Genomic DNA, 9,355 nt, shown 5'->3' with positions numbered 1-9,355 from the left:
CATTTCACCAAGGAACATATATGATTACCAACAAACACATGACCATATTTTCCTAATCGCTAGTCATCAAGGAAATGCAAATTAAAACACAAACAGTTATTAGTAAATATCTATGATAACAAGTAAAGCTAAAATAATCCCCAGCAGTGATACAGAAGTTAATTGAAGAAAAAACTAAAGTTTTATCTTTTTTATAAAAACAGGTATCTATACTAAATGCATATCTGGCAGAACATAAATCTCATAGGCAAAGACACAACTCCAGGATTTAGCACTGCTGTGGATTGCAAATTTTTATAACCTTCTTTCCTTCAATTCATGATAACACGATTTGCATCACACAGGGCACAAAATTATCATTAAAGATGAACTGGCTGTGGACATATTTACAGTGGTATTACAGTAATTGTGTTTTATTGTCTTTGGCAGATTTAGTGCCAAGGGCAACTTTCTGGATGATTTTTCCCTTGCTCGAGTTCAGGGTTGGAACACAAAAGTTTGAAAATAGTATTTTACATCTTAATATAGAAATACATATTAAGGAAATTTGCAAAGGTAACTTTATGGGTACATGTGGGAGCAAGGCAATGTGTCTTATAATCATAAAAATGATTCATTCTCTTCACCTAGAAGATAATTTTATTTTGTTTTTAAATGTCAAGAGTATGTCTAGGTGTATTACTAAACCTATAAACTGCCTAGAAACTCATCACTAAATATAGTTAATTCCTAACATTTCAGATTATTTTTTTAATGTCAGTAATATAATCTGATTAAATTTTCAAGGGAAAATTAGGACATTTTCAATATGAAAATAAAAATATATTGGTGATATGTTACCTGATAAAATGACAAAGGGACCATTGTTTTTTAGAAAGAAACATTTGTGAAAGGAAAATTTTATTTAAATTTAATAAACACTTTCAAATATGAGGATGGAAGAAATTTAGCAACCAAAATACACAAAATAGCCTCTTCTGATTACTAAAGAACTATCAGAGAATCTGATAAGAAATGTAAGTTTTGAAACCACTACCAGATAACTTTCAAGGAAATAATCTACTCTGCAGAGCTCAAACCCAAGGCAGATCCATTCCAATTTAGTCAAATTTCTCATCTCTATTGAAAACAGAAATTTGTATTTTTTTAAACCCAGTAATTTTTGCCTTTATAATGATATTGTGTTTTACAAAGCACTACAATTTCCAAGTGAAGCATATTAATCTTTTTACATTTCAGAGTCATGATTTGGGGTCTTCATTAGTTCCATAAAATATATGGAATTTTTATTTGTTTTTCATTAATGGAAATTGAATTCAGAGGCACTGTACTGCTGAAATAAATCTCCAGCACTTTCCCCCATGTTTTGTGACAGGGTCTTGCTAAATTTCTGAGGCGATAGTTGAGATTGTAATCATCCATCACAACTTCCCAAGTAACTGATATCACAGGTTTGTGCGTGTACCTACCCAAACATACCTACCAAAAGGTTTTCTATTTCTTTTTTTTTTTCTCATTTTGTTTAATCAATTGGAAATAATTTATTTTTCCTGTAACTCTCCACCATTAACTATGAAGAGGCTTTATCCCTGCAATATTTTCCCAATCATTTAAAAGTGTCCAAGGACACATATAGTAAAGTCAAAGACTACACCTGTGGAGAATTGTTCAGTTTAATAGGTACAAAATAAAATGTGAAGGCAATGAAGATGAGATTTTTACCCAAATTAAATACATGCTTTTATGTTATTTTTTTTTGTTGCTATGACAAATAGCAAAGAAACACAAAGAAAGAAGAGTTTATTTTGGGTCAGAAGTTTAAGTTCATAGTCAGCTGACTCTAAGACAGAGAACTGTCTTTGGCAGAACTGTGAAGCATAGAAAAGTTTCTCAGTTCATGGCATCCATGAAGCAGAAGAGAGGGAAGAAGGGACCAGGGGAAATATATAGTTCCCAAGGGCATATCCCCATTTCCTACACCCTTCAATGAAGCCCCAGCTGCCTACAATTGCCATCACATCCCAATAATCAATTCAGCTATCAATGGATTAATCAACTGATCTATTCAAAGCACTCATGATTTAATTATTTCCCCCAAGTCCCATTTCCAAGCATTGCTGCATTAGGGACCAAGCCTTTAATACGTAATATTTTGGAGGACATTCCAGATGCAAACCATAATACTCTGAAGTGTCACTATGAATTTTTATACTGTAATTTAGAAGGCAAAGTTTAGTTAAAGTAAGTCAATCAACAGAACTGGATATTCCTTAAGTGTTTTGATTAATTTAAAGATAATATTTTTTGGCAGTAGATAGCCTATGATACAAAAAACAAATTTATAATGGCCCACAATATATTCTGTTTTCTGTAGTATTCTCAAATTTATCTATTTTTCATGTCATATTGTGGAAAAACAAAATTTCTAAAACTGTTATGTGTTTTCCCCTTAGTAATAATCTCTTGGCCAGGCATGGTGGCACACACTTATTATCCTAGCAGCTCACAAGGCTGAGGCAGGAAGATGTTGAGTTCAAAGCAAGCCCATCAAAAGTGAGGTGCTAAACACTCAGTGAGACCCTGTCTCTAAATACAAAACAGGGCTAGGGGTGTGGCTCAGTGGTTGATTGCCCCTGAGTTCAATCCCTGCTATCAAACCCCCACCAAAAAAAAGGTCTTCAAATTCTGTTTTATCTATAAATATTATCTAATAGATTGCTCATATTTAGCTTTGGGACAGATTAAAGCAATTTCATGTTTTAATTTTCAACACTTAGTGCTTGTTAAGCAAAAGGATGCATGGGACAGAATAAGTAGGGACAAAATAACATCTCTTCTTCCAGTATTTTCTAACATGTAACATAAACATGAAAGAAAACAAACAAACAAACAAAAAACACAAAATAGACAGTTTTGCTAATAATGTCTCTAAGAAGCTAAAAATAAAATTTGTTAAAGTTGAGCTATAATGCAGAAAATCTGCTAGCAGAAAATTAAAAGTTTATAATATATACAAACCTGGATTTAGCCTACATTGAAAAGAGAAATCTGGGAATTTTAATATTGCATGAAATAGTTAATGTAAAAAAGCATAAAAACAAGTTTCAAGAACTTAGAAATGCTTTTGGAGATAAAGTTGTATTCAATAAAATAACTATCTGTAGCACATATGACTTGATCAAATTTCAAAAGTAATTTTGGCCACCTTCAAATGCTCACAGCCCTGCATTAGTATTGCTTTTGAAGGAAATGTGCTAATTGAAGATTTACCTTACTTTATACACATGTGGAAAAATGTGGTCATATTAATTTGAAGAAAAATAATTTTACAATGTAAACAACTCACTTTCATCAATAAACTATAAATAAGTAGGACAACAAAATGAGATAAATATAAAGATTTAAATTAAGGAAATTAAACTGAAATATGCTAGATTTTTAAGATGATATTAGAATTTAATCTAAATCATCTCAAATATGTCTATTTCATCAGCCCATTTCAAGTAAGTTAGTTTAAAGATGCATGCCATGTCCTCCAAGTCCTGACTGACATTTTTTTTAAAATGGCCTACTAAATGATCATCTCATTTTATAATGCCAAAAATATTCCGACAAACAGTTTTAAATTTAACAGTTAGAAATTATTTTTCAAAATATCTATGGTTCATGTGTAGCTAATAAAAAAAAAAGGTCACCATAAATGGATGATATAATATGTAACCAAAAAAAAAAAAAAATCTATGGTTTTCAGGAAAAAGCTAATCAATATTTTGAAATAAAGTTGATTTCTTTTTTAATGTTTATTTTTTAGTTGTAGTTGGACATAATACCTTTATTTTAATTATTCATTTTTATGTGGTGCTGAGGATCTAACCCAGGAACTCACATGTGCTAGGTGAGTACCCTACCTATGAGCCACAACCCCAACCCTAAAGTTGATTTCTTTTAAAAATAAGATCTTAACAGAATGTATATAGTTCTTATATTTTTTTATTTTTGTTTTGTTATGTGTTTTCATACTATAGATTGAACCCAGGTCTACTCAACCACTGAGCCACATCTATATAGCCAATTTTTATATTTTTATTTAGAGACAGGATCTTGAAAGTACTTAGGGATTCCCTAAATTGTTGAGGCTGGCTTTGAACTTGTGAAGCTTCTACCTCAGCCTCTCACCAGCTAGGATTACAGGCATGTGCCTGTGATCCCAACTTTATTTTTATTTCTTACATTAAAATGGTTATTGTAACTTTTACTTCCTAGGGAGAAAAATGACTTCAATTTATTATATATACTTCTTGATGGTTTCAATTGGCCATTTTACTTTCAAAGCTTGAAAGCTGTTCTGCTCATCCTTTCTCTTAAATTAGAATTTGAATGAATGAAATTGATCATTGTCTTAGACATCAAGTAATAGTATTTACTTATCAATAGCTACATTTTTACTAGGCTTCACAATATTTAAATTTAATTACAATATTTATATTTAACATAAATACAGAAAAAAACATAATTAGAGGATAGGTATTTACAATACATACTTTTTAAAATAAACAAGAAATACAAGATGGAATTTTAAAAAAAATTAAAATTTTAAACAACTGAAAAATCTTTCATACTTTTTTGTCTTAATGGAAAGCTGAGGTTAAAAGGCAATGGTTTAATGCAACTTCTAGGAAACTAAGTAAGTACAATTGTGAAATACATCTGATTTGAAACATTGTTGACAATATTTAACTCTTTCAGCTCCACAATTTTTGTGTTTTTGTTTTGTTTGGTTTTGAGAAGATCTCACTATTTTTCCCAGTCTGGCCTTAAATTCAGGATCTTCCTGCCTCTACCTCCTAAGTATACCAAAGAGCTGAACAAATTTCAATTATTAACAGCCCAAAATTTTTACACAAGCTAAAGACATACCAAAGAAGAAATACTGAATTTATTATCCATGGTTATGTTGAAGCTAAAAAAATCCTTAGCACACAATTCATTGTCAAAAATATTTTAGTGAACCAACAAGCATCATTACACTATTAATGTGCTCTTTAGTCTCAGTATTCAAATAATAATTGTAAACAAAGCAAATCCAAAAAGTTGTTAATAAGAAGAAATAGCATTGCATTTTTTTCAAAATGAATGCCAGAAGACTAGAATGGCAGCCAAACATCATATCTGGTGTCTCATTAAAAATCCAGATCTATAATATTGGGTGAGCATGCATTTTCATGGATAGCTTCTACTACATTTTGTTTTTGGCTTTGAATCAAAGTAACAGGATGCTACAAGTCATTAAACCAAAATATCCTGTACACATATCATATTCTCAGAAAATGACATTGCCAAATTGAAAACTCACATTAGAAGTAGACTTTTGGAATTCTTCACTAAAGTTGTAAGGAGGCCAAAATATTATTGGTAAAGCAAGCATCTAAAATGATGTGGCAGATTAATTTAAAAAATGAAATTGAGAGCCAAATGTTTCAGTAACAACTATAAATAAATTTTTATCATTTGCAGTAAAATATCTAATAAATTTATATTTTCAGTTTATGGATTTGCGACTAGGAATAATGCTAAAATAATCCAGAAAATAGTTTAATTAGTGCACAGGGGTGATGAAATGTGTTACTTTCCTATGGTATTATGTTATGGGAGAAGCTGTTTCAGCCTTTTCAGAGACAAAGCACAAATGAGGCTTATTCAGTTCAGTCATTTTTCAATTGATCTATTATGTTACTTTACCAGCTACAGTAGCTGTATCATGCGTAATAAGTGCTAAGAGATTTTTTTTTTCCATTTTATGTGGTCAACTTAATACTTTGTAAAAATACAGCAAACACATATACACACACACAAACCTATTTGTATTTCAAGAATGTACTGGGAACAAAAAGTTCATTACATCAACCCCTGAAACATATCACCAAAATGCTTTGTATGATGATTAAAAAATACAAATTTGATATTTGAAATATCTTAAAATATTCAACATGAAGGTAAATGTTAGAGCAGGGGTAGCTTGTACAAACAACCTGCTCTTTCCAGTTCTTTATTTATTTTTTTTAGCAGTTAGGTAGAAATGACTCTTGATAAGTGCTATTCTATTAGGAAAAAACAAGTGCCACCAAAAGTATTTTGATATGTTTATTGGAGAATAAAAATGTCAAGCTTTACTTCTTGACTTCAACAAGTTAAATAATATTAAGGTAAATGATTAACTTCTTCCTAAGTTTTCAAGCAGCTTGTTTTAGATTTGTTTCTCTCTCTATATATATATACATATATATAGTACTTACCATATTCATGTATATATAATACTTATCACATATAATATATGTCATTTTTAAATGTGATTGAATAATATTACATTTCAAGTCACTGATAGCCTGTCATTTTAAGACCAAAAAAAATTCATAACATTATTTTTAAATTACTCTGAAAAATGTTTTTGTCTTACCTGTTTCTCTGAAATATAAATTTCATGGAAAGTTAAATAACATAGACAAATGTATTTATTCTAAACCATTGTTTTTTTTCAACAATGAACTCATGTATATTTGATTGTAGGAAACAAAATTTCTTCCTTGTTCACATTTATTTTTTTCTTTCTTTTTTTGGGCGGGGGGGGGTGTTATCCCATATTAATATACTGATATTTTGTTTTGTAACCCTCCCATCTCACTTCACACACATATATTTTGAATTCTAACTAGGATAAAGTCCTGTACATATTTCATAATATTATGTCTCCATACTAGAGACAGATAAAGAAAGACCAGGGAAAACCTTTGCAGTACCAAATCCAAATTATTGACTCATTCAGTAAGGAAACATCACTCCTCACAAGGAAAATGCCCAGGATTATACACTGATTTTGTATTTATGTATCTAGAAATTGTAAATCAATTCCTGGTTATGCTACAAAATCTGACTGGCCTATGTTTAAATCTTAGCTCCTCCACTTATAAGCCTTTTAGTATTAGGTAAACTTACTTAACATTTGAAAGCTTCAGTTTTCTTATCTTTAAAATTTAAATGATAATAAATTTACCTATCATGTTGATTTGTGTGTATCTTTGTGTACACATTAAGTTTTAATGCTTATACAGTGCTTACAGTATGGAGTGCAAATAAAGACTCCCGAGTTTCTTTATGTACACACACACACGCAAATACACACAAAGAACATTTAAATGTTCATTTAAGAACACTTAATACAGGTTGAATAAATATTATCTAAAACACTTAGAACCTGAAATGCTTGAAGTTTGTCATTTTTTTTTCAGATTTTGGAATATTTACAAATAAAAAAATGATATATTATGGGGATAGAACCAAACTTTTATAAAATATTTTTAGTTGTAAATGAACTTAATAACTATTTTATTGTTTATATTTATGTGGTGCTAAGGACTGAACCCAGTGCCTCACACATGCTAAGCAAGTGTTCTCAACTGATCTACAACCCCTAGCCCAGTGTGACACAATTTTAAATACAAAATCTATATTATGAATTGGGTGGATTTCATATGCTCATTATTCACATGGCCTGAAGGTAATTACCATATACAATAAGTTTAGTAAAGTTGCATTTTCACTGTTATTGTCATATGAGTTCAAAAATGGATTTTTTCACATTTGATATTACATAAATACAAAAAAATTTTAGGGTTTGAGCATTTTAGATTTGGGATTCAGAGATTAAGTATCCTATATCTGTATTGTTTGTTATCTGGTGTGTGTGTGTGTGTGTGTCTGTGTGTGTGTGTGTTTCTTTGTTTCTTTTTATACTTCATTTAGGCACTTTATGTCAAATCATGAAACTAAACATAGATATCATACTAAATTATTCAGAAAATACACTAGTTTAATGAAAATATTTTCACACTATTTATTAGAATTCACTTCTACTAGAGCAAGAAACAAAAAAGCTATATCAGAAATGATTGTGAATCTAGCACTTTTTTTCAGATTATATTGCTTATCTAGTCATCAAAATTAAATTTGAAAGAAGATATTAAATATTTCCAAAGAAATATGAACTTACCAATTTAAATTAAAACATGTCAGAGCTACAAACAATTCAGAAGAAAAAAATAATAATTTTACTAAAAGGAAAAAAAAACCCACAATGTGTATTTTAAAAATTTGGAATCAAGTTAAATAAAATAAGGCCAACAATTGGGAGTGGGGGGGCTACTAAAATTTTCCCTATACATTCTCAAGTGAGGCTTTTCACATTTTAAGTAGAACAGAACGAATAAATGAAGTATTGATAAAAGCAAATAACAGAGTTTTTTAAAATTTTTTATTCTAATTTGTTATATATGACAGTGTTGGGGTGTTTAACCCCCCCTCCTGTTTCCTCCTGACCTGCGGGAGAGATGGGGAGGGCACGCCCAGACCAGGATGAGCCAAGAAAGGAGAGGGGCAACTGACCGCTGCACCCAGCCTTCCCTTGATGGAGGACAGTCAGACGCATCAGGGAGACCAGTCAAGGCAGGAGCTCATTTATTGAGGAAGCACACACAGCCTATATAATGCAGAGGAGCCAATCAGGATAAAGGTAGGAGAGTCCACATGTACACCCATCCCATGGTTTGTAACGGAAGGTATGAGCTGTCCAAGAGGGCGGAAGAGTCCTGGACCTATCCTGAAGGTGGTCTGATTTTTCATCACAACCCATAGCACTGCCTCTTGGGTGATTGCCAGGCGCCATCTTAACTACATGTGGCCCCAGGAGTCAGAAATGGATAGCAGCCAGCAAGTAAGACTTTCTGTTTCCTGATGCAACATGCCCCACATGTTGCAGCATGCCCCTACATGTTGTGACCTGTCCTACATGACAGCAGAATGCATTTCAATTCATATTACACATATAGAGCAGAATTTTTCATATCTTTGATTGTATACAAAGTATATTCACACTACTCCTTAGAGTTCATCTAATCCGCCCATGCTCCCCTTCCTAATCTCACTATGAATCAGCCTTTTTGTATCAGAGAAAACATTCAGCATTTGTTTTTTGGGGATTGGCTAACTTCACTTAACATTATATTCTCCAACTCCATCCATTTATCTGTAAATGTCATGATTTTATTCTCTTTTATTGCTGAGTAATATTCAATTGTGTATATATACCACCTTTTATTTATCCTTACATCAACTGAAGGGCATCTAGTTTGGTTCCAGAGTTAACCTATTGTGAATTGTGTTGCTATAAACATTGCTGTGGCTGTGTCCTTGTAGTATGCTATTTTTATGTCCTTTGGATATAAACTAAGAAGTGGGATAGCTGGGTCAAAATGTGGTTCCACTCCCAGCTTTCCAAGGAATATCCATACTGCTTTCTATATTG

This window comes from Marmota monax, unplaced genomic scaffold (genome assembly GCF_021218885.2).
Source record: "Marmota monax isolate L192 unplaced genomic scaffold, Marmota_monax_Labrador192_F-V1.1 WCK01_AAM20220418_F8-fsc00067, whole genome shotgun sequence".
Lineage (NCBI taxonomy): Eukaryota > Metazoa > Chordata > Mammalia > Rodentia > Sciuridae > Marmota > Marmota monax.
This window is presented reverse-complemented; position numbering follows the sequence as displayed.